The 27298-nt window shown below is 35.1% G+C and overlaps 2 long non-coding RNA genes and 1 pseudogene across 3 annotated transcripts; all 3 read left to right on the top strand.

Annotated features, from left to right (window-relative positions):
- Nucleotides 1–354: 354 nt before the first annotated feature.
- LOC147485227 (uncharacterized) lies at nucleotides 355–5542 on the top strand. 2 transcript variants are annotated; one of them, XR_015201347.1, is made up of 8 exons: nucleotides 355–880; nucleotides 1032–1096; nucleotides 1282–1343; nucleotides 2061–2140; nucleotides 3112–3306; nucleotides 4526–4813; nucleotides 4929–5015; nucleotides 5149–5542. It is a non-coding gene; the product is annotated as an uncharacterized LOC147485227 (long non-coding RNA). The 2 variants fall into 2 exon arrangements; XR_015201346.1 differs by lacking the exons at nucleotides 355–880; nucleotides 1032–1096; nucleotides 1282–1343 and having other exon boundaries at nucleotides 1434–2140.
- A 5300-nt stretch (nucleotides 5543–10842) lies between these two features.
- Nucleotides 10843–11276, top strand: LOC147485226 (uncharacterized). Its single transcript, XR_015202265.1, has 3 exons — nucleotides 10843–10906; nucleotides 10990–11087; nucleotides 11166–11276. It is a non-coding gene; the product is annotated as an uncharacterized LOC147485226 (long non-coding RNA).
- An 8661-nt stretch (nucleotides 11277–19937) lies between these two features.
- On the top strand, nucleotides 19938–22072 carry LOC147485225 (alpha-L-arabinofuranosidase 2 pseudogene; annotated as a pseudogene).
- Nucleotides 22073–27298: the final 5226 nt, after the last annotated feature.

The raw sequence follows: 27298 nt of genomic DNA, 5'->3' as shown, positions 1-27298 counted from the left end.
ATTGTATTGAGAGATACGAGTTTTATTTTGCTCTTTACTTATTGCTTAAGATTTTTCTTTTAAATGACTACTATGGTTTTATGTTTACAATCACATAAAATTAATTTTAAAGTTTGGCTAAGCAAATCAGTAATAATTCATGTCATATTTAATATTTATTTTATTTTTTATTTGATATATCATAGTAGTAACATGTAGATTATTTGATTGTAAACATACGTGAGGCGCGCACCACGCCTCGTGCCTCGCGCCTAAGGCATAGGAGGGTGTTGCGCCTTAGGTGCGCTTTAACGCCTTTACTACACTGGTATTAATACTAATATACGTGAATTGTTGGATGTTTATGTGTACAGAGTGTCATAACATGTAGATTATTTGATCAGGAAAGCACTTTTCCCATATAATGCCGCCCTGGTTGTTTATATTCCTCATTCACCAGCCGATGTGGCAGAGAAAGTTGGTTCTACAGAAAGGAAGTCACAGTTGGAGAGAAATGTGTCCATTATACAGAGAAAGGGCAATACTAGGGATGAAGAATTGGATAAACTGGAGTCTGCACTCATATATTATTGATAAAATCCCATCATCTGCTGCTAATGGAAATCGGGAACACAGAGAAAGCAAGTTACACTGGAGCAACCGTGAGGTATGAACTACTGCGAGAGGTTTGGAAGGTATGAACTACTTCAAAAACCTTAGCTTGGTGTACCGGGACAGATAATGGCAGGCCTTGTGGATCAATGGTGGTCTGGATGGCTGATTACTTCAGCAACCGTGTACAGAACATTATTTCAAAATACACTATTAAGCCGTACTGGAAGTCACTCAATGAAGAAACTGGTGGCATGAATGATGTCCTTTATAGATTGCAAGAATTATGGTAAATCTCTTATATATCATGCTATACTTAGTTACTAACTGATCTTTGTGATACCATCATTATACTGGCTATTTAGTGTTTGATCTCATTTGCCAACATTTTGGATTTATGTTTCACATTTGATATAGTGTTGCTTTGAATATACATGCAGGGAGATCAGAAGTATTGGCTCAGCTGTTTGACAAGCCGTGCTTTCTTGGTATGCTTGCACTACAGGTAATCACTTTTTTTTTTCCGTTTCTTTCAACATTATTTGCTGTTTTGTAATGTACACATTTTCTGTTATCATTTGTTTTTGTAATCCTTTGAAGGAAAAAGATTAACGATTCATTAACTTAGATATCTTATTGAGCTTCTGAATTTTTGTAACAAGTTTGCTTATTTTCTTGCATATAAACAAGATAAAGTCTGCAAAGAGGCTCCCCAGTGAATCATAAAAATTCCAGGTTATCCCCTCTATAAGGTAATTGGATCTCTCAAGAACATAAGTAGTAAATTGTCCATGTTAAGATGTTTCTATAGGCTTCACTTTTTGTTTTACTTTCTGTTTTCAATGTTTCGTGTAACTCAGTCATGATGGCGGGGTTTGATCCCCAGACCTCTGGTATCATCACCCATAGGTTTTACCAACTAAGCTAGTTAACACCTGCTCCATTTTTCCACTCTTCCTCATTCCCTGTCTTCACATTATGTTTCTCAAGCTGATCTTCGACTTTGTGGTTTTTGTATGCGCTACTGGACGCGCATGTTCTTTAAATTTTATAACTTCGAATAGAATTTTATGTAGTTCTCTCGGGTATTTTTTGAAGAAAAAATTCCGTAACACCTTGCTCGTGCGTTATAAGTAGAAAAGTATATAGCTACAAATATTACCCGACCCTTATGATTTGACTTTGATGCTTGAATTTGCTTATTCCGTGTAGCTAGTTCATTATCTCTTTATAATAATACCATAATTTTCGAATTCTAAACTTTATCCAACAATTTTTTGGTTCCTGTAACTTGTAGTAATCTGTGAAAGCTTGTAATTATATGTCTTGCATAAGATTCTTCTTGAGATAAATGAGATAAACATCTTCTCCCCATTATTGAGTATATACCTAAGTATTTCTTGCTACATGGGGATAGAACTAGAGAGCATCAGTTTCACAAAGCTTGATATAACTTTTGTCTTTCGCAGGCAATAGGGACATACTTTATGGATGTTGTCAATTTTTCTCACACCTATGCAACAAGAGGAACATCAATGGAGGAGTTCTGGTATTTTTTCTAGATAGCTTATCTGTTCAAATAATAGTTTCCTGTTTGATTTATTACTTTGGTATTAGTTAAGGGGGGTTTGTTGGAATATGAATAAAAGCTTTCTATACTGCACTCTTTAACTTATTGATCGGAATTGATGGATTGTTTTCGACAATGTCCGTTTTTATTGTTTATTCATCTTCTTGCCCATAAAATAAACTGCAGGACTGAACCAAATAATATTCTACTCAGACAAATCTATCTTGGAAAACTCGTTACTTGGAATGACTTCTTTTCAATTTCTCAATTCCAAGTTCCAAGTAGTAGGACTAGTAGCTGACGTCAAAATATATAAACTATGTCTGATAAATACTTTGTGTTTAAGAATTTATGGGAAAGGGGATAAAAATCTTTACCTATATCTTATAAGCCTCTCCAGGAGTAATGAGTCATGAACTAATCATAAATCATCATTCCATAAGTCTGCATTATTATTGAAGATGTAAAAGATATTAACCCTAACTCACATGCCCTCTCTCGAAGTTCTTACTGAAGTCACATTTTTCAATTCATCTCCTTGAAAATGAAACGGTTTGGGGTTGAAGGTGGACTCAGAGTCAGGTTTTGATATCAATAATCATAAACTAATTATAAAGCAGAAAGTATGACTCAAGCGTTAATGGAATATATGAATAGTAAACATACTCTGATAATTTCAGCGCTTTTAGACTGCGATTCTCTTAGCATGTCTTTCTCTTTCTTCAACTGCATAAAACAAAGAGAACGTTCATGTGACATCTTAACTTTGGAGGGAGAATGTTCAGTGCATGTTATGTGGTACTTTTTTCATTTTGAAGAGATATAGCATAAGTCATGTTCTCTTTATGTCCTTTCTTTGTACGTCATTCTTCCTGAAAAAGAAAATTAATTAATTTCTTTCAATTCTTTAGCCATTTTTGTCTCGTAAGATTCACTTGATTCTTTTTCAGGTTTCACACCACCTCTTCAGATGGATCAAAGAGGTGGCTTATGCTGATTACCATAAGCGCGCCTTAGTGAATGGAGTCCTGAGCATCCAGCGAGGGAGGGAGCCTGGTGTTATGCTCTATATGCTTCCACTGGGGCGTGGAAAATCCAAGGCTGGGGAACGCAATTCAACTCCTTCTGGTGCTGTTATGGAGCAGGTACTCTCTCTCTCTCTCTCTCTCTCTCTCTCTCTCTCCATTGACTATAAACAAGTGAGTTGTAAATTTAATAATCAATTCATTAAAACTTCTAAAAAAATGATGAATGCAGATGTGATAAGTATATATTATTTGTATTAATCAAGCAAGATAAACCAAAACTAGAGCCAGTACATCTAACAGGCAAAAGAACGTGAAAAATTAATTACTTTAGCCCTATAAAAAGAAGAAAGGGGGAATTCAGTGGAGATATATCTATAATCTGCATGAGGAAAATAGGACCTTAGTTGAGCGGTTGGAAGCAAAATGGGAGGAGGTCAGGAAGGATAAACTGATAAAGAAAGAAGATAGAAGGCTTAGAAAGCAAGTATCCGAAGTATTAGGCAGTGATAGTAACTGGGAGGAAAGGGAGGGGTGAAGGGTGGTGCGCTGGATAGTTGATTGTGTTAGCTTGGTGGCTCTCTGTGGGATGCGATTGTTTATTTTCTTTTGCCTTTTGTGCCTTATTTGTTGTATTTCGCCCTTAGTCCTGTGCTGCTGTTGCATTTTTTCTTCTCTTTTGGTTCTGATTTGGTACCTTGGGAGTTGGGACTGGGATACTTGGTCTTAGGTTGTTAGCTTCTAGCTAACTTCCCAAGAATTGTTGTAATATTTGTGTGACAATATCAATTTAGTAACTATTATGGATCAAAAGAAGAAACAAAAACACAATATTGAGTCTAAGTAGCATCATGAATAACTTCCTGAATTATTATACTCCTACAATTTTATTGCTATACATATCAAGTTTTGATGTAGAACTGAACTTTATGTTGGAATGGTTGGGGTGGTTCTTTATATATTGTGTACTGGCTGAAAAGATTATAATTCTGTTACAGAAGTGTTGGAAGTGCTGAGTGTGCTGCAGATAATTGTTTAATGCTTACTTCTGCTTTAATATGAAATTGTCTTTGTTACATGGGCACACTATGTTTTAAAAATACTCTGTGTCAGATATGTATCCACGTGTCCGTGTCAGACACATATCGCACACATGGTGTATGTGATATTCCTCAATTTTTGGTATTTTGTCGTGTTAGACACTTCGTATCCGTGTTGGATACGGACACACTACACACGTATCCGTGTCAATGTAACTTAGGAAATTGTCAATACTGTTGGTGAGTTCAAGTGGTGTTCTTATATTGTTTCAGTGACACTTTTTTTTTCACTTTTCCAGGAATTGAGTCATTCTCGAAGTTAGGTGATTCTATGTACTTGAAGGGGAGAGGAATCAGCTTTACATCAGAGTTAATCTCAAGCTCCTTTGACTGGAAATTGAGAAAGATCATGATATATCAAAAGGTGAAAGCTGTTGATCATGCCCTTAGAGTGACGTTCAAGTTCTCTAGAAATGATGTTCTTACACAGGGCACAAGGTTCAGTCTGACTTTGCGGATCCCATCCTGGACAAATTCCAGTGCCGCTGCAAGCTTAAATGGTGTGAAGATATCTTTACCAGCTCAAGGTGTGAATTTGCTGGTCTAGTTTTCTTATCTTGACATGGATTTTAATATGCTAACTGACAGGCACATTAAAAGAAGAAACTGAGAGACCTTCCTTATATCATATCCCATGAGCAGGTAGTTTTTTGTCAATCAGTAGAAAATTGAGTCTCTGGTGATAAATTGAGCCCAGAACTGCCAATAAGCCTAAGGAGGCCATACCAGGTAAACCTCATTCATAATGGTTCAAAGATGATTAGCTGATGATTAGTACATTATACTATGTACAGGACAGCATATAAATGCTAGGATATAACTTCCTGAGGAAATCTGACAGTCTTCTTTAATGCAATTGTAGATGACCGACCCGAGTCCGCTTCCATTTTGCGGGGCTGATACTTCTCCGTTAGATTGGAGATAACTGCAGTTCCAGCCTCTTAAAATTCCCAGTTGATTTCTCTTCAACAGCAATCTAGCAATGAGACCTTCGTGTTGACAAACTCTAGCAATGAGGAGAAGTTCTTTTTTCTATAGTTAATTCTTTTTATCTCTTTTGTTTACTTTCTTCTCTGTAAACCCCAATATTTTTTCGGTATCGAAATCGAAGTATAAGGTTGAAAAATGGAAATTCCGAAATTTAGTCGGAATATATTGTAATTTTGGCGGGAGGTCGGAATTCCTCGAATTCTGAAATCCTGGACTATGGTTGTGAACAAGTTTAAAACTCAAAAGCCCAAACCTTAATTTGATTAGGTGGATGACTCAGTCACAACGAGCGCATGCTTTGTGCAGAAGACAAGATACTCATCAGGCATTTTATGACCAAGTAGAAAAAGGCAGGGGAGTGGCCGGATGGGTGAGCCCACCGGTATGGTGGCCCCTATAACAAAATCTGAATTTTTGGAGACAACAGTCACAACACTCGATCTCTTACGCCCGATAGCTCTACACACCAAACCGCGTAGTCTTGTTAGCAATTCGGGTATGGAAGTAATTTGAGTTTCAAACATTCCGTCAACAATTCGCAATACGTTAATAGTATTCAGGACGTTTTATACGAGTATTAAACATTTTGAAATAAAAATTCGGATTTTAAAAATTCGGTACACTAAAACAAATTATAATGTCAATATCATTAAAATATTCTACTAATTTTACTCTAACTATATATTATAATGTTTTATTTATAATTTTAAGGTCCTATTATTAACAGACTCCATTTTGTGTTGGGCAGACTCCGGCCCAATTTGGGGTCTGTAATCATGTTGGACGCAACCAAGAGTGTTGGGCAGACCCGATCACCAAAGCCCGATAAAAAAACAACCGGAAATAACCGGTTACACATTTTCCAGTTACCTTTTTTACGTTACGTCCTTCGTCTCCGTCTCCGTCTCTTATATACTTCGTTAGCTTATAGAAATTTGAGTTGTAAATACCATAGTCCGTAAGTTATAGAATGTGGATGAAAGCATATATATCCCTGTCTACAAAGCAGAGTTCACTGTACTAGTCTCGGCTTTTAACGTAAGCATGCATCTCCATCAATCCCATTAGTTTCTATAATTCTAGAGTAGTATTGTATTTCCTTGGTTACTCCAGAGAAGCAAGTTTCACTATAATCCCTTGGTTAATGCAATGGTAGAGAAGCAAATTGGATTACTGTTAAAAAATTGAGGAAGATCTTAAAAACAGAATTGAGGGTTAGTTTGTGTTTGTTTTTTACTTAGACATTCTCTTTATATCCTAGATGTTGTTTACTTCAGTTGGTGAAAAATCTGTGTCATCAATGATCAAAACATCCTATTGGAGGATATTACTTTATGAAATAGTTCCTTTTAAAACTAATCTCTCAAATGCTGGCTACTGCTTAGATGATTCAATGTTTCTGGTATTAAGGTACTTGGCCTTATTAAATTGGTAATCCATCTTAAGTTGATAGTGTTTTTAGTCTAATCCTTCTCACGGGGATTTGTTTTGGTGTCATCACCTTGACTGTTAGTATCTGTTTTTGGTGACAATATGATAAGTGGTAAGCGACTAGCCGTCGTGCTTCCTTGTGAAAATTTGGTGCTAAGTTTATGCTTGCGTAGTTGACATAGATACTAGTTCTAATAGTCTGTTTTCTAAAATGTAAATATAGATACTATTTTTAATGGTCTGTTTTCTAAATTGTAAGTAATTTTTGAAGTAAATTTTTTTGTTTTTCGTTTGTATTGTATTAATATTGATTTCAAGAAATTAGAGGTTAACTGATTTCTTTGGAGACCTTTTGGACTCATTTCTTTCTTACGTCTGCAGTATATTTTACCATTCCTTCTGGGCTGGCATGCTTTTGCAAATTCAATTAATCCAGAGGATTCAAGCCGTTTCAACAACTCCCTATCTGGGGCTGACCTTGAATGGAGCCGGTAGCGCCATGGTTCCTGCTGAACGAGAGAAGATGGTTACTTAAAGTTCTAGTACTGTATGTTACTAAGTGCAGACTACTTCCAAAGGCTTTACGTCTGCCTTTGCTGGAAATCCTTCCAAGAAATTTTGCAACAAAATTTGGCTTAGGAAAGGTGTTTGGAACCATCTGGGAGTTTGTAGTTGCGTATTGCATTTTTTTTTGGATTGGCAAGCCTGTTAAATGAGATAAGCTTTCGTATTCAGTAAGTTTTTTTTTTTTCAGATTTAATTAAGATCAGTTTATAATAGATGATCTTTAATATTTATGCGATAGTTAGGACCCCAGACAAAATTAAGTCATGTAGACTAAACAAATAATACAGGAGATGCAATTTGAAGACCCAGCCAATCTCTATTAGTAAAGTACACCATAATTAACCTGGCCTTTTAAATTAGACCAGCCTTTTTACTACTACCAAATACCCCTAATGAAATATAAATAAAAATTATTCAATGTCTTTAAAAAGGACTATTTCGTCATTTACATTTTTATTTCTATTTATACCCTTCAGTTACAACACACTCACAAAGGAGTTTTATGTAAATTCAGGTAGAAAACCAAATCCACGCCTATATTGCTATATTGAAATGTACGCTGGTAGTCTTACCATTAATACCCACTTAAATGCCATTAATACCGGGTCTTAAAAACAATCCAAAAAAATTTGTTCTTTCAACTTCCCCTCCTTTCTTCATGAACTCATTCAAAGTATCTCTGTAATGCAACTGGATGTGGAAATTGCGCACAACTCTTTAAGCAACCTGACCAACTCTTCTTCCAATGTTTGGTTTTTCAGATCTTGAGAAAGACTCATTTGTATGTACAAAAATGACACAGTAAGGTACCATTTTTTTTCCCACCCCTCATTTCTCGACCCCAAACACTCTTCTCTCAAATTCCCACCACGAATCACTCTCCTCAAAACTTCATTTCACATCAACACACCAACTCATTACTCACCTTTAACTTTTCTCCTCTCACTCTCCACGACACATTTTTAAAGGACTTGATTCGACCCCAAAGAAATATTCTTTTCATGGAACCAAGCACCGAGAATGATCAATAATGGAAATGTAGCTGTTTTTAAGGAAAAGAGGAGTGTATTGGCGGTGGTGATGTTGGGTTGGTTAGGAGCTGATCAAAAAGTCATATGAAGTCGTAACAGTACTGATTTTTGTTTTATGCTTCCAATTCCTGTTAGATCGAACAGAACTAAATAACGACTTCTGTCAAATTTCGCCGTTATGCGTGCTGGTTTCTAGCGTGGTCGTCGACATGGGAGGAAGGAACCCATCAAAACTATATAGGAGCTGAACCAGTAATTGGAGTCGTTGCCACTTTGTACCACCCCCAGGTTTGGTTCCATTATTGTTTTTTCGGACTTTTTGTCTTTGAATTATATAAAGAAATATTTTTCAAGTTTTCTATTTGATTTGGCCATTCACTTCTTATTTCTTACTTGTAAATTATTTTTTCTAGCCATGGAATATGATTGTTGTTGTCTGCGTTCTTGATTTTTGCCCCATACATGCAAAGTCAATTGCTAATCTGTAATGATTATGCTCGCTAAGCAAGAGGTGTTTTGGTCCTAGCCTCTAGACATTAGGCCATTTCCAGCACCCGAAGTTCAATTACCTTCTCAGAGCATTGTGGTGCAAGCAAAAAATCATATTAGCCTATGCCCTATCCAACTCCTCCGTAAAACAATTAGTTGAAGTCTTAAAGTATACTTTTTTAATTCTTATGAAAAAGATAACAAAGGCATCTAATTGAGTTAATCCCCTTCTTCACTATCCATGCAATATTTAGCTATTGAAGGGTTTCGGTTAGGTTCAATTGAGTTATTTGGTGTTGATTGGTTTGGAGTTAAAAATATGTTGAATCGGTTTGTGTTTAGGTGGGTTTTGAATTAGAAGTGAATCGGTTTGTGTTTTGTATAGTTTTGAGTTTAACAGCACCTTATATGGAGAATTTTGAAATATTCAGTTAGTCACATATGGCTTACGTAAAATGATTAGCTATCATTATTTCACCGTTGTTAACTATTACCGGTTTGAGGAGCTATCTTGGTGTTGCTCCTTTATTATATTTCTTTTTTGCTTCGTTTGGTAGTTTTTAATTGAAAACACCAATTTAGTTGTGTAGTTTGAAGTGATCCATATCTCTTTTTATTCAGCTTTCATATTATTTATTGTTGCTGCTAAAAGTTCCAGTTAGACATGTTATTCTATTAATTTACTTCCGGGCATTACTCTGCAGGGATATTCTCTTAGACTATTCCCAAGTTGAGATGGCAAAATTCTGAGACCTTTCGAGCTCAAGATATCAATAACAAAGAACTCAGGCAGGCTTCTTCATCCTCTGTTGTAAAACTTTGCCTTTTGACACTATTGGAATCTTTGCTTTTAATGTGTTTTCCCCTTAATCAACAGCGCATATAGTGTTAAAAATATGTCGAATCAGTTTGTGTTTAGGTGGGTTTTGAATTAGAAGTGAATCGGTTTGTGTTTTGTATAGTTTTGAGTTTAACAGAACCTTATATGGAGAATTTTGAAATATTCAGTTAGTCACATATGGCTTACGTAAAATGATTAGCTATCATTATTTCACCGTTGTTAACTATTACCAGTTTGAGAAACTATCTTGGTGTTGCTCCTTTATTATGTTTCTTTTTTGCTTCGTTTGGTAGTTTTTAATTGAAAACACCAATTTAGTTGTGTAGTTTGAAGTGATCCATATCTCTTTTTATTCAGCTTTCATATTATTTATTGTTGCTGCTAAAAGTTCCAATTAGACGTGTTATTCTATTGATTTACTTCCGGGCATTACTCTGCAGGGATATTCTCTTAGACTATTCCCAAGTTGAGACGGCAAAATTCTGAGACCTTTCGAGCTCAAGATATCAATAACAAAGAACTCAGGCATGCTTCTTCATCCTCTGTTGTAAAACTGTACCTTTTGACACTATATTGGAATCTTTGCTTTTAATGTGTTTTCCCCTTAATCAACAGTGCATATAGTCTTTTCTTTCATGCGACATTAAAGAAAACAAATAAGCATAAATATGCATCCCAAAGTCTGGATTTGAGTACTAAAATAAGCATATAGTGTCATATTTTTCACGCTGGTGCCCTTTCACCTTATAGTACTATAATTGATTGCCTAAATTGTTCTCTTCATTTCCAGCCTTCGAATTGGAAATTATTTCATGCGACATCTTTTGTTTTTTTCTAAACGAACAAGTATAGGTATGTTAATGTCGATATTTTTCTATTAAGGAGAAGAACCTACTTAGATACAAATACCATTTGACTTTTGTATTATATACCAGCAAACAACAATAGATGCATTCCTCAAATTGTCAATCATGTTTACCCTGACCTGTATCAGAGATATAAGGAACCAAACTACCTCATTGATAACAGTAATTTGGCACCTACAAATGAATGCATAGATAATATAAACTTCTTTGTTCTATTCTTTTAATGGGGAAATGCATAACTACTTCGGTTCTAAGTTTCTAACTCAATTTTTCCATTTTTAGAGAACTTTCAAAATAATACCAACACTGCCATACATTGAGCTTCGGTTGGTTATACCTTGCAGGTGGTTAATAAGAACAAACAAACAAATGGACCAACAAAGAGAAAAGAACAGGCACCAGCAGGTATGGAGTGTATAATACCGTCGATTTATACCCCCTGAAACTTAATCCCAGCCGCGAGTCAGGAAACTGCTCTGTTTTGTTAGATTGATAGTTGAATACATATTTGATGAGCTTCAGAATCTGAAGAAGATGGTATCTAATCCACACTTTGTCTGTTTTCTAGATCCTTCAAAATTACCAGGTATTATCTTCTTCTTATTCCTTCTTCCTTTTGTTAAACAAAAATTTCGAGTTAAAACTAACAACTTTTCTCTTTCAGGTCACAAGGAATCTTAGAATCCTTCACTTGAATATATCCCTACTCAAGAAGAGGTTGATAAATACCAGTTGTTGTATGAAGAGGATCGTCCTAAGTTTATCCCAAAAAGGTAAGCAACTCATCTCTCTGCTTGTAAGATTTGTTTTGTATCTTCTTTCATAGTGGGCTTCTTAATCATTTTGGGCAATGTTGTTTGTGTTAGGTTTGAGTCTCGAGAACTGTTCCAAATTTTTATCTTAATTCTCTCAAGGAAGCCTTTGATCGTTGTTTGGATTTGTACTTATGTCCTAGAACCGGAAGAAACGTGTAAGTGAATGTCTCGTGTGGTTTATTTTCTAAAACTATAGACTTATTCCATATGTATCTATATAAAGCAGGTGATAGCCAATTTCTTTTCTTCCACATAAAGAAATATATATTCAATGATAGCTAATTTGGCGTGTTTGTGCCCAGATCAACATTGATCCTGAATCTTTGAAGCCCAAGTTACCAAGTAAGAAAGATCTAAAGCCTTATCCTTCCACATGCTATCTTGAATATAAAGGTCATAAGGACACTTGTCATGTCAATTTCGTTCAAGTGTCGGGCCAATGGCTAGCCTCACGGTAAGGAAAGCTATACTTTAGTTCTTCTCTTCATTTGGTTTTCCATGTCATAAATTACACATTCGTCTCCAATCTGATTAAAGGTTCGAGTGACGGAATTGTGCTGGCGTATGGGAGGTTGAAACCGGGTCGATGTGTTAGAATTTGGGAAGTTGGTGAAGCTGTCCATTATGTTGCTCGAACCCAAGATCGAGCTAAGAATCTTGGCAGCCTCTATGTGAGTAAAATCGTTGTTTCTACTTTTAGCTTACCAACTGTATTTTGCAGCTACTTGAGGAACATCACTCTTAGCTTATCTAAACTTTTTAGGGGGCGCGATGTGCTTCTTCTGAACTCTGGACTTGGTAACGAAGAAGAACAGGAAAAGATTAATTTTTTTTACATATTGAGGCTCCTCAACCACTTGATGAATCCGGCTGGTAAAATTGAATATCCGCTTTCATCTTATTATTAGATCTTATGGTTGCTTATCCTTTTTCTATTTTTATAGGCCATGTCACATCCGCTGTGAACTGGCTTCAGCATGACAAGTACGACGGTATAAGGTTGAAGCATCTTAAGGTGACACTATTCTTCTATCATCTCTACATAAAAATCATTTGTTGTTTGCATTAATACTAGCGTCAGGTTTAAGGTTTTGTTGACTCCAATTGGACCACTTTCATGGGCTCTCGCAGGCATTGTCCTCAGTTGAATGGCATTATAGAGGAGACTACATCAGTACAGTAGTGCTGTGATATCCTTTGCGATTTGATTCATTATACAGAGTGCCCTCTGTTTTTTTTTATCTATTTTTATTTTTTATTTTTTGTTTGTTCATTTATTTTATTTTGATCATCACTTTGTTTAGTATTATGTACCCTATTTTCTAAAAGTTTGTTAACTTCTGTCATCCACGATTTGTTCTTTAAGTGATTTTGATCCCACCAACAATTTCTGAGATGAATGACATTATAGAGGAGACTACTTCAGTGCAGTGGTACCGACTGATATCCTTTGTGATATGATGCTACAGTAGTGTCCTCTTTTTTTTTTCATCTGTTTATTTAGATCGTGACTTTGTTTGGTAGTATGTACCCTATTTTATTGTGTATGGTTGAAGTAATATACGCATAGCTCGATTACGTAAGATGTAGAAATAAGGAAGAAAAGAAAAAGTGGAAGTTGAGTCTGTGATTTTTGGAGCAGCAAGTTCACTATGGTTGCTAATAATTAGAATCTAAAAACCAATCCCCGTCGTGGCTCGGACACAGGATTGAGTCATGGTAACAACATCTCCAACTGCAGGGGTTAGGCTGCGTACATCCCACCCTCCCCCAGACTCAGCGTTGGTGTTGCACACTGGGCTAGCATCCGTTAGAATCTATTATGAAAAGCGGGAATATTTATAGTTCTTACAGATGTGTTGATTTAGTTGCACGGGCTGTCATGTCTCAGTCTTCTGAAAAAACACGAAGAAACGAAGATGTTGCCCAGGCTGTAATTCTGGTTAGATTGTCCCAAAAAACATTCTCCGTCATAATGTGCATGCTTATTAGAAATCTTTTAGAAAGGCAAAGGCTGGGGCCTTCAAAAACCTTGAAGAGTTTTCATGTTATTTGCTCTATGTTAAGCATCAAAGGTGATGTCTATAATGTCTTAAAATATTAAGTTATTAACTGTTTTGATTGGTATGGAGGTGAAAGTAAGAGATCCTCAACACTTGCACCTTGCACTCAACACTTGAAATTGTTGACTTGCTACTGTGTCTTAAATAACTGGAAAGGCCAAATTCTGTATTCTTTATATTTGATTTTTGGCAAACTTCAGGTGTAGTGTACTTTCGATTCGGGTTGTTAGAAATTTTGTGAATGCTTGAATCAGAGATCTATTATCAAGCAACCATACACCTTTTATTTTTCATTACATTTTTTCGCAGATATTCATTCCTGATTTATATTAATTTATTTTTAACTTTCTTATTGTTATTTTTTATTCGCTTGGTGCAAGTAGATATTCATTAGTAAATGCAAAATAGGTTGAGAAAATCTATGTGTACAACATGAAAAAGATAACAATAATAAAACCATCATTTAGTATCCAACATAAGCACCCATTCATTCAGTGTTAATATTACTGATTATCTTGCTCTATTGGAAATCCTGCCATTTGACAGTCTTTTTTTTATATTTTTGTCGATATGCAGGTCATGGTTCGTGTGTATTTGCCGGAAGGTGCATATTTTAGTCAATTTTTTTTCCCCAATAGATCTGCTCCTGTCTTGATTCAACTCTTACTTACTTGAATGCTTCAATTTTTATCTGTTGAAAACAGTTCTAGATCGGGCAGGAGTGGGGCAATCACTCCTTTTTTTCAGCATTTGGACTGTTAGCCCCCGGATCGCGAGGAGTATAACATTGCAGGTTTTCGAGGTTGCCTTTCCGATACCAGCAATTCTTTTTTCTGTTCCATTGCTAGATAGTATATCCACCCAATTTTGCTCCACCTAAAGATTGCGATCATGTAAGGACTTGTAGCAAGAGTTTCATGCTTTTCGGTGGAGGAATGAGATTATGTCTTTGGAGCAGAACGCAAAGTTGCAAATGTCTGTTGTTCTCCATTCATTGGTAACTAAATATAGGTAATAATCATTCAAGCCATTTTTATAATAATAAAAATTGTGTGTATGTGGATAAGAAATGCATAATGCATTACCGCCAGACATGTGTTTAACACTATGAAATTATTTCGAGGTGGACTAAAAATCAGGGGAGGAGAAGTAGTCAAGACTCGGGGATAGTATTTCCAAATGGCTTACACATCAAAGTTACTAAAAAATTTTGAAGGCGTGACAGATTTATTTTGCACCGTTTATCCTACTTAAAAAGGTGATTTCCTCGATCTCGACTACCTGGGATTTGTCAAAGGGTCTTAGCAGTGCCTGCTTTTGATTGATACAAGGGCAAGTCCACCAACATCCATGCATTTTGATTGATTCATCACCAGTAACGGCATTAAGCATATCATATGTACTGTGTACTTTTTGTTTTCATGAAATTATCATTTGTGTATTGTGTACTGTTGTGAAGAATATTAACTACTACGATCAAGAAGCAGGACAATATATATCTCATGCTCTTTAATTTTAAGGGAACCACTTTTAGAAAGAACTAAATTGGCGTAAGAGTGTACAGTCTAACAATCAACAATGAATCCATAGAAATTAATCGTATGTATAAGCTGAAAATCAAATTAGATTCCCAAACTCGCCAAACAGTCCAAAGTGAGGTTGTTACAAAACTAAGATCCAAAGATGGTGGGAAGCTCAAAATCTGATTTATCTGCAAAGACCCTAGCATCGCCTCGGGTTTTGTCTAAGGAAAATGCTCTGGTTTTGTCTAAGGAAAAATGGGATGTCAGGAGACGGTTCTTCTAACGAGATGTTACGGTCAATGAGGCTTTCCAATTTGGTCAAGCTACTTGGGATTTCTCCAGAAAGAGAATTGTTCGACAAATCCAAGTAAAATAGGGATTGCATCCCACCTAACCAATTTGGAATGGTTCCACTCAAGTGATTCAACGATATATCCAACAACTGCAATTTGGTGGAATTTCTTAGCCACGCATTATGGAATAGATCCGGTTAGGCCACAATATGCAATTACAAGAGTTGTAAGGTTCTCAAACTTTAGATCTTCAACCGCTGGCATCACTTCAGATTGGAAGTTCTGGGTGAGCACAAGGGTTTTTAGGTTCTCACATTGCTGCAAACCAGCAAGAGCAACTGAAATATTGTGAATGCTGGTGTTAGAAAGCGAGAGGTAAGAGAGGGACTGCAAATTCTTGAAGCTTTCGGGAATTTGACTGTTGAGATTATTCCTACCAAAATTAATAGCTCTCAGTGCTAGACAAGAGGAGAGACTATCAGGAAGTGGACCATTGAGTTTATTCGAACCAAGATCAATGAATGACGACTTCCACTAATTAGGTGCGAATTTTGTAAAGGTGTTTTTATCAAGCCCCAAGTTTAGCCCAAAATTTGTTTTTCCTCAGGGCAGGGGCTGCAATATACGTGAAAGAAAGTGGATCCAAGCTAAGAGCATTCCCAATGCTGGTGGATTTATTTCCCCTCTTATCACTGCCACATAGGCAGTATTTTCCCAAAATTTTCACCGTTTTGGCGAAAAGCAAGGTGAGGCTGCCCAATGCAAAGGTGGTAAATAATCTCGGACGGGATGTTGGATTCCGTCTGGAGGCATTTTGATTGAGACGGAATGTAACATCCCGTCCGGTATTTTGTCTGAAGTAAAAAAAAAACCGAAAAAACACGCGAGACGGAATGTTTACATTCCGTCCGAAAAAAAATTGAAAAAAACACATGAGACGGAATCCAACATTCCGTCCGAAGTTCACAAGTCAGCCACTATCTCAGTTGAAGGTTTCACCTGGTTTTTGACTTGGGAAAATAGTCACCAGTTTTTCACCTCTGCTTTGAACAACCCTTTTGAACAAAAAACGGTGACTATAGTCACAAACCCCCCAAAACCATCTGTATTGGGAATGCTCTAAGCTTAACTTAATGGCAATTTTTTTTTTTTTTTGGTAAAAGCAAGCAAAGGGTTTAACCTTGTGAGAGTCCATCCTTTATGGAATTATAGGGGTCATTCGAACTGCTTTGGCGGTTTAAATTTTTTCTGATATTTTTCTTCTTTAGTTCATTAGGAATGAGAATAAAGACTAAATCGCTTATAAACCAAGTTGGTAGTTGGTAAAATATGCCTTGGGGAAGAGGTTATGAATGATGTGCGTATAGCAATATGATTATGTCAAGAATATTTCTCAAAGAAACTTATAAATTTTTGGAATAAATTTATGTGTTCTTTAAACACTCTCTCTCTCTCTCTCTATATATATATATATATATATATATATATATATATATATATATATATATATATATATATATATATATATATATATATATATATGTTTAATCAACTCTTTTGTATTTATCGTTTTTCACCTCCCTTAACTAATCTTCATGTATAGTCTTCGTGAATAATGTACAATAAAAAAACAATTATGGTATATTACTATATTTGGTGGTGTTTATTGGAGAAAATTGGCGATAAATCCAACACCTAAAATATCCATGTTAGAATAGGAAATATCTAATTCAATGAATTATAAAAAGGTCATCCAATTATAATTCTAGATAACTATAACAATCTGAAATTTAATCTCTTTAAATAAGTAATGAAATATTTTCTAATTGAATTAAGTTCATCCCTAAGATACTCGGTTAATATTGGAGTATCAATGGATCCAATGGGTTCTATTCTTGATGATTTCTTGCATATATGTGAGTATGATGCATTCCATTTCATAATGCAGTTACTATATGAGAATCATTCCCTTTGACAATTGCTAAGTTTATGGTCGTATTTGGGACCCAGTTTCAAGCCAACACCCAATGCATGAACACTCATAAAAAGAACGTACTTCCCTAGATTCCCCACCCGTTTCACTCTACCTGCGAATAGCTGCTTGCGAGTAGATGGTTACAACATATCAGCTATTATAGTGGAGGACAAATCAGAACGACCTACTTCTTTTTGTTATTGGTATACTTTAATTCTTATATTGATGTAATATCCTATGTAGACTGAGTATGCTGTTGTGCTGCATATGCCATTGTAACTCCATTTTGGATGATTGATTAACAAACCAAATGACTCAACTATGGAGGGTATGTCCCATTCTTCCAATTCAATACTTGCGGTTGCATATTACATATTTACCTAAGGTTTGGATACTGATTTCAGTGAATAAAGTTACATAAATGCTTTTGATGCACTAACCTTTTATCTTTGTCGTTTGCAACATGCACTTGCTAGGATGAGAAGCTTAAAGTACATGTGATTTGGAGCTATACTTAAAAGTTTATTACTTACGTATGTCTAGAAATCAAATAGGAATGGAGTTCCATTCAATTAAAATTTTAAATGGCTGCCAGTGTGTCTGCTCAGGCAATATGTTAATTGTAAGTGTGCTCACCCAAATTATGTTTACACTCTTTGGTAAGTTTTGTTTGACATCGCGTGCATAGCACGTGCATCTTGCTAGTTGATATAAACCTACATCATACACAGATATGTGTCAAATGCATTCCAAAATTTTACTGAGCAACAAGCCAACAACATGGTAATGTTCTCAAAACAAAAAACACAATTCAAGAACGTTCTACCAAGAAAAAATACGACATATTCATAAATTACATCAAAGAAACAAGGCTCTTAACATGAGCACACGGACCCATATTTTGCGTTCACAACACTAACCTTCCATTGTCTTGCTTTTAAGTTATAACCAAATATCTCCTTATATGATGCAAAGACTATTACTTCATCATTATTAAAAATCCCAACAACATCATACCAGCAAAAAGGAGGGGGACTTCCAATATCTTTGTGAACGTACTCCGGCAAACTGTCGATTCTAAATTTTCTTTCCCACTTCCCAGTGTTTATATCCTTCAGAACCCATACATCTAATGGAAAGTCATTAATGTCATCCCCTTCCTCATGCCCTTGTAGAATGGATAGAAACCCACCTAGTTCTATGAGTTGAATGGCTCCTACAGTTGGGAATTTAAGCACTTGAACCTTTCCACTACATACATTAAAGGACACTATATCTATTATTGAACCTTGGTTCACGTACAAGATACCATCAACAGAAATATGTTCACCTTATGTCCTCAAGATTTCTTCCCATCTCGGTATTATCTTCGGCTTCACTTCCCATTGCAACTTCTTCACTTTGAATATTTTCCCCTCATTTGGTCATCTTTCATTCCTCTCTCTTCTTCATTTTCTCTCATGTGTTCATTAAATGGTTCATCTTCGTGTTCTAAAAAACTCGGGTCTTCCATTTTACTATTTCAAAGTTCCTCCACTTAGGGTATAGTTTATGGATTAGGGATTAGGAATGAGGGAGAAGAAGAAGAAAAAGGCTAAACAGGTTGGCTCTAGGGCAGGGAATCGGGTCGGATTTGACCAGAATCTGATCCAACTCGAACCATAGTTTGGGTTCGGGTCGATTTTTATATCCGTTTACTTATTCGGGTCGGGTTCAGGTCTGTCGGATTCGAGTTCGGATATATTTTTTTGGCTTTTTTTGAATTTTTAGTGTTATCCGATCGGGTTAGTCGGGTTCATATATTAAATTTCGAATATAATCAGGTTCAAATATTATGAAACTATTCGGATTTGGATTCAGATATAGCCATATCCGACTTGAACCCGACCCGATCCCTGCCCTAGTTAGCTCCATGTTACTTGTATTTAGTTGGGGGGTGGGTGCCCGACACAAATTACAAATTTTTTTGGTCAATGGCAAATTTGTAAAATAATTTTTTTTTTGGGTCCGCCCAATACAAAATGGGTTGTGCCCATAGCGAGTACCTAATTTTACTTATAACTATATATTATAATTAGAGTATAATGTTCTACTTATAACTATATATTACAAATTAAATATATAATTAGAATAAAATGTTCTACTTATTATAATGTTCCACTCATTTTACTCTAGTATAATTATAATATATATTTGTTAATATGTATCTCTCTTCTATATTTACATTTCTTTTAGAATATAGATTTGTAAATTGTATAGGAAAATAAGAATTATAAGCAACACATTCATGACAACTTAAAATAAACCATAGAATCCGTCCAATACATGAGTCCACCCAATATTTAGGAAAATGATGTTGGTCTGGGCCGTCCCTTTATAGTACACTCTTTAGTCTGATGTCTAAAACAAACCAGGGAATCCGTCTATTCCTTTTGGCCTTCCCCCACCATTTCCAAATTTGAACACCATCAAAACTCAAATTTCAACTCTTTCTCTCACAGAAAAGTGTCAACACCTTTTTCTTATTTTGACCATCCTGCAAGTTGCAACAATGATAGTTACTCCGCTCCTATTTATGGCAACTCAGTAATGGACTCATTTTTCAAGCAAATTACTAGCATATTATGTAACTTTTCTAAATCTTTAGGGGTGCCCCCCAGTGTAATTATGTTAGTTATAAGTTCATTTAGAGAGACAGAGGGTGGTCTAGTCTTTAGCCTATATAAGGGTTCCATTTTCTTATGCTTATTATGCTCTGGTCAAGAAAATGGGTAACATGAGCATTGTGTTGGTTATTCTGTTGTGTGTTGTCAATGCTGCTATAGGATCACAGACTGAATTGGTCGTAAGCACTACTAGTGCGAATAAAGCATCTTCAACCCTTTTCGGGATAACCTTGTTAGCAATTCGAAATACCGGAATTATTCGGTACGAGAATAATTTGAGTTTCATTCGTTTACATGTTATAACAATTCGGTAAAAAAATCGCAATATGTTAATAGTACATAGTATATTTTATACGAGTATTAAACGTTTGAAATAAAAATTCGGATTTCAAAAATTCGGTACACTTAAAAGAGAAATTATAATATATATTTGTCAATATAATTAAAATATTCCACTAATTTTATTCAACTTATTATAATTTTACTATAACTATATTAATATATTATAATGTTATACTTATAATTTTACTTATAACTATATATTATAATTAGAGTAAAATGTTCTACTTATAACTATATATTACAAATATATAATTAGAATAAAATGTTCTACTTATTATAATGTTCCACTAATTTTACTCTAGTATAATTATAATATATATTTGTCAATATGTATCTCTCTTCTATATTTACGTCTGTTTTAGAATGTAGATTTGTAAATTATATAGGAAAATAAGAATTAGAAACAGCACATTCATGTCTTTATATTAGTTTACTCGATCATTTGATTTGCAAAAAGAAAAAATAGTGCCTTTCATAAATATAGAAAAACTTTTAAGTCATGGTCAATCCCATATCTCTTTTCCCCTATATTTTTTGTTTCTTCATGTTACTCATTCTTACAAGAATTTGGTTTTCAATTTTTTAATTTTTTTTTATATGAAGTATTTTTTAAATGAATTTTTGAATAATTTGGTAATTTGTGTTTTATACATTTATAGTGAAAAAAAACGTGAATTATTGAAAAGTTCGGAAGTATTAAACGTTTAGACCTTCAAAATTTTAATTTGTGAATTATACGTGGATTATTCAGAATATTGCTAACAAGGCCGCGTAGTAATTTTTGCATTTAGTTGAATAACGTTTAATTGACAAAAGTTCTATGAGATTGAATCATATTGGTTTCTTAAAAGTTGTAATGTTAAACATAAAGGAAACCTTTTCAATTCATGGATTACCACTTGGGTATGTGTGCAAAACATTTCTCAAGAGCTTGCAATCATGATGCATTAGTTTATAATTTGAAGTGTCTCCAGGTGTAGATTTAGCTTTTGGCATATTATTAGGTGTTTCTGGATTATTTGCAAATTGCATGTGTTATCTGCTTGATGTCTTGAGAATTAGAGGCTGCTACTGTCTTTCTAGTACGATATTTCAAGTTTCCTTCTCTATTTGAAGCTTTCACACGCTCCCACAGAAATATAGCTATTAATTCCCTACTTTATGATTTATCTTCGACAAACTTAGTTACTTAGTGAGTTTAACAACATTTCATACATAATACAGTGATGTTGTTCAGATGGCATGTTATGCACCACTTCTTGTAAATGCAAATGATTAGAGGTACCTTCCTCTCACTTTTTCTTGATAAGTTTGCTATTAACCTATTAATGGCTACCTTTATGATGACTTGTCTGAAGTTTGAAAATGTTAATGATATAGGTGGAAGCCAGATGTAATAGTCCTTAATTCGTGGCAGCAGTATGGAACGCTTAGCTACTGGGTGCAACAATTTTTCACGGAATCAAGTGGGGCAACAGTTCTCAATACGATCCTCCAATCAGACTCCTTGGAGGCCTCTGCAATTCTTTGGGAGACTGAGGGCAGAAAGTACTTAAAGATAAAGGTATTGCTAATTGATTTAATATTGGCGGCAGGTGAATTAGTAGAATTTGAAGAGTGTACAATAAATGATATTGTATTTGTGAAATTGCAGATAGTGAACATTGGGAAGAGTCAAGTGACTTTGAAGATTTATTTTGATGGATTAGCAATAACGTTGTCTGGGTCAATGAAAACGGTGCTTACTTCAGCTGAACAGATGGATGAAAACACATTCCAACAGCCAGAGAGAGTGGTGCCGGTGAAGAGTAATTTGGTGAAGGAAGGGGAAGAAATGTGTTTTACACTTTCTCCCCATTCCTTTACCTCTTTCGATCTACTGGTAAAAAGGTAATCATAATTGATTAATTAACGTATTAGTTTGACTTATCCTTAAGTTTAAATGCATTATTATATTAGTTTTACTGTATTATCAACCCTGGAAAAAACTTACCTTTCAAATCCTTCCTATAATGTATAATGTTATAAGTTTATAACAATTCAACAAATTGTTAACTTCCTATAATGCTATAATGTTATAAGTCTATAACAATTCAACAAATTGTTAACTTCCTATAATGCTATAAGTCTATATAACGTCATACTATCATGTGGAGAAAACTATAAAATATTAACATTGAAAATAACTTATTTATTTATTTATTTTGAAAGTGAAAATTTTATTGATAATGATAACGAGTTTTACAAATAATTAGGACAAGTGTGCAACAAGTTGCGCCGCAAGTCTTTTCTGAATTTGTTTATTTGTTTTTTTTTTGTTATATATATAATCTAATCCACAAGTCTATAATAATTCAACAAATTGTTAACTTCCTATAATGTTATAAGTCTATATAATGTCATACTATCATGTGGAGAAAACTATAAAATATTAACACTGAAAGTAACTTATTTATTTATTTATTTTTGAAAGTGAAAATTTTATTGATAATGATAACGAGTTTTACAAATAATTAGGACAAGTGTGCAACAAGCCATGTGGAGAAAACTATAAAATATTAACATTGAAAATAATTTATTTATTTATTTATTGAAAGTGAAAATTTTATTGATAATGATAACGAGTTTTACAAATAATTAGGACAAGTGTGCAACAAGTCATGTGGAGAAAACTATAAAATATTAACATTGAAAATAACTTATTTATGATAATGATAACGAGTTTTACAAATAATTAGGACAAGTGTGTAACAAGTTGCGTCGCAAGTCTTTTCTGAATTTGTTTTTTGTTTTTTTTGTTTAATCTATATATAATCTAATCCACAAGTCTATAACAATTCAACAAATTGTTAACTTCCTATAATGTTGTAAGTCTATATAACGTCATACTATTATGTGGAGAAAATTATAAAATATTAACATTAAAAGTAACTTATTTTTTTATTTTTTTATTTTTTTTTTGTAAGTGAAAATTTTATTGATAATGATAACGAATTTTACAAATAATTAAGACAAGTGTGCAACAAGTTGTGTCGCAAGTTTTTTCTGAATTTGTTTTTTGTTTTTTGTTTTTTAGGTTGAGGTCTGACGCTTGTTTAAGAATTGAGAGTGAAAGAAAGTAGAGAGAGCTTACGGGTTTATTATGGGTGATTAGAATTATACAAATTAGCCATTTGGGCCTTTGGCTATTTGTTTTAGTCTTATTAACTCATCAAACATTCAAAGACACATTTGTCCATCTTTAATTGTTTTAGACTTAAAATAAATGATAAATGATAATTTTGTAGGGGCAAAAAGTGAAGTAAAAAAAAATGTTTGTTTATTGAAATGTTTTTTATTCGTTTTTTTTTCATACTATTTTTTTTGTTGATTATATTCTCACTATAGTTATGAAAATTTTGGGGGTGCAGTAGTAGAAGTTTGCTAAAAAAAATTGGGGGGTGCGAGTCTTTATAGTTTGAAGATTTTTCTAGACAATTAGTTATGTGGAAGTGGAGCTTTTCTAATCTCAGGGAGTGCGACCGCCCCCACACGCACCCCCCTATATCCATCTATGAGTCGAGATTAACCCAAAAGGCATACAACTTCTTCGGTCCATGTTAGTCGCAAAATCACCATTTCTATGCGTATCAAATTTGACCAACATCATAAATTATTATGTCAACAACCAAATAACAAACAGGCACACTTATGTTCCGTCTACGTTTCCCCTCATTAGCACATACTTGGAACCTCCTAATTCATACATCCAAGAGTTTCAAAGCTAAAACAAGAATCTCTTAGAGGTTTCTTACGTGTTGGAAACGGTTGCCTTACCCAAGTGACATTCCAGTTCTCACCAAAAATCTTCACAAGAGCAAATGCTTTTAACAATGTGATGGAATCTGTCAGAGTCCCTTAGAGATATTTCTCTATCACATATTCACTTGTCATGTCTTTGATTCAAACTTGGCAAAGTTGTGGCAATCAACTCATATACGAAGGTTTTTCATGTGAGTCGAGAGACATTGCTTGAAATACTTGGGCATGAGCTACTAGATAAGCATTTGGGCACCCTCACTTGGTAAGCCGGTTTTCCAAGTGAGTTCTACCCATGGATTTATTGAACAAGGACTTCATAACTTTTTTCAGTGTTGGTTCATGTGTTGCAGTCGCTTGGCACATTAGCCTGTCTATTGCTTAATTTTTACCTTAAAAATTCGAGAAGGAAGAGACTCAAACTGGTGCTAAACCACCTTTTCAAATATTTCTCCAAGTTTAGAATCAATTTGATCTGTTATTATATGCCTGATCAACTTAAGATATTTCCCATATTTCCATTGTTTTTAAAAGGTGATTTAATTGGGCACTCATCAAATTGGATTGGGCAACCCCCAAAAAAAAAGAAATAGTACAAGTTTGCCATATTACAAGTTTTCCATCAAAGCCCAGGCCCAACAACCAATTCAACTGGTCTCGCCATAACGAAACCCTCGGGTCGTTTGTCGTTTGAGTGTACACTTAAACGGTTTTGCCATATCGTTTAAGTGTACACTCAAACGACAAACGACCCAAGGGTTTCGTTATGGCATCATTTGAGTGTACACTGAAACGGTCTCGCCATGTCGTTTGAGCATACACTCAAACGGTCTCGGGTCGTGTATCGTTTGAGACAAAACTCTTGGGTTTTTAGCTAGACGATATGGTGGGGCGTTTGGGGACTCTCTTGGGCAATATAGCTGGGTCGTTTGGACTAAAAAAATTCGGTTTGTTTGTCATGAGGTTCATTTTAGTGAAGTTGGGTGCAAAATGAGAAGTGGACTTGAACCATGAAAGAAAGAAACGGAACTTTGATTCAGCTCCAGCTAATGTATGTACTCAAAATCTAAGTCGAATTCGGTGGTTGCCCAATACAGGACCTCAGTTTGATTTAGCTCCAGTATAACTCAAAATCTTATATTAACTCATATAACTAATGTACAAAAATATTTTTTAAAAAAAAGAAAGAAAGACATTCAAACGACCTCACTTGGCCCATATACAAAACGATCTCAATGAGTCGTTTGGGGCACCTTGAAAACAACCTCACTGGGTCATTTGGGGCTTTTTCAAACAATAATTCGGTTTGGTACTTGTATATCTTGACTATTTCTTTCTTCACTAGCACAAATGCCTATCTTGATCAACTCAACATTGGAGGAGTGATTAATACAAGAAATGGTGATTAATACAAGAAATTTAATTCGAATGATTGGTTTAAACAATTTCTATCGAATTCCATGTTGGTGTAGTAGCGATCTCAGCCCATCATGGACCTCAGAATATAAAACCAAGGACTCACGAGAGAGATGTCCAGTTCGAGAGAAAACTCAATTTATTTTTATTTATTTTTGGGTTCAGAACTCGTAAGAGAGATGACCGGTTAGAACGGTTGAAAAAAAAAAATGAGTAACCAGGACGCTGAGGTGTGTGTGGGGTATTGGGCTTAGCCGTTGGGCTTCTTTGGGATTGGGCTAGAGGCTGCCCAATCGAATTTGGTGAGTACCCAATACAAGACCCTTTTAAAACAGCATTTTTAGAAACCCAATATTAAGAAATCTCTACACCAAGAAACCAAATATTAAGAAATCTCTACACAAGCATGTCAACGGTTAACTATGTTATCCATACTTAGAGCATCTTTAGGAGAGAAACCAAAAAAATACCAATTTTTTTAACCAAACCAAACACCAAATCAAAAAAACACCAACCATCTTTAGGAGAAACATCAAATTTTCGACATCAAATGACGCGGTTTTGGATAAACCGCGCCATATAGCCCAAGCGGTTTTCTCAACACCGCGCACTAAAGGTCATCTTAAAAGCCCAAGCACACGTGGTTTTGGAAAAACCGCGCAATGTGTCGCACATTAACTTTCTTATTTATTTTCTTTCCAAATCTCCCCCGTGGTTTTGGCAAAATCGCGCCATAGAAGCCCACTTAGAAGCCCAAGCCCATGCGGTGTTAGAAAAACCGCGCGAGAGATTTGATACAGCACCAAAGCTGGAACCAAATTTTGGCCGATTTGGTGTTTGGTTTTATATTTTTTTGGTGTTTTCATCAACATGTGACTCTCTTGAAGATAAAGAAAACACCAAATTTCCAACAATTTGGTGTTTGATGCTAAAAAAGTATCTCTCCTAAAGATGCTCTTAATCCTAAAGATGCTCTTAAGAGCATCTTTAGGAGAGCAACCAAAAAAACACCAAACCAAAAAAACACCAAGCAACTTTAGGAGCAACATCAAAAAAACACCAAGCAACTACGCGGTTTTGCCAAAACCGCGCCATATAGCCCAAGCGGTTTTGGCAAAACCGCGCCACTAAAGCCCAACTAACAGGCCCAAGCCCACGCGGCTTTGCCAAAACAGCGCAGTGTTCTCAAAGTCGCGTGCTACTATTATATAATCAGGACCAAAGCCGCGCGGTTCAATCACTTTCAACTCTTTTCTCAATTATAAACCCTCTCCTTAGTTAAAAAAAATAAAAAAAACCTACCTAAACTTTTGAAATTTTATATGGATCCTTTTGAACCTTTCGACGGTGATGATTGGCAGTACACAAATGACATTGGCGATGGGGGAGAAGAACCCGAGGATGTCGCGCCGACTGATAGACATCCCTATGTACTGGAGTATCAGATGAACGACTCCGATTGGCAATTTGCACTGGAGAAGCACTTGATATGGAAGTTGTGTCTTCTACACGTGACCCAAAACACGGTCGAAAGTCGCAAATTGACTAATACTCGGGTAATTAATTAGTTTTGATTAAATATTTTGAATATTAATTAGTTGAGTTGGACCAATTAATTATTTATCTTATACGCATTATTTTTTTTTATAATATCAGCATGTTATTGACTACTGAGTTAGACCGGCTTTACTTGGTGTTAGAGAGTGGTGGAAGGTTATTTTGAGTTTGGATGAGTTTGTACATATTAGAGATAGTATTTTGTATACACCTTTGGGTATTTTGGTTGATGTGGATTATGAGAAGGCTGTAGCTATCTCCATAGTAACTATTCCATCCTTGGCTGCTCCGTGTAGAGAGACTACTAATGTCTCCCAACTTTTGGGTAGAGAGCCTAATAGAAACAAAG

This window comes from Coptis chinensis, chromosome 7 (genome assembly GCF_015680905.1).
Source record: "Coptis chinensis isolate HL-2020 chromosome 7, ASM1568090v1, whole genome shotgun sequence".
NCBI lineage: Eukaryota > Viridiplantae > Streptophyta > Magnoliopsida > Ranunculales > Ranunculaceae > Coptis > Coptis chinensis.
This window is presented reverse-complemented; position numbering and strand designations above follow the sequence as displayed.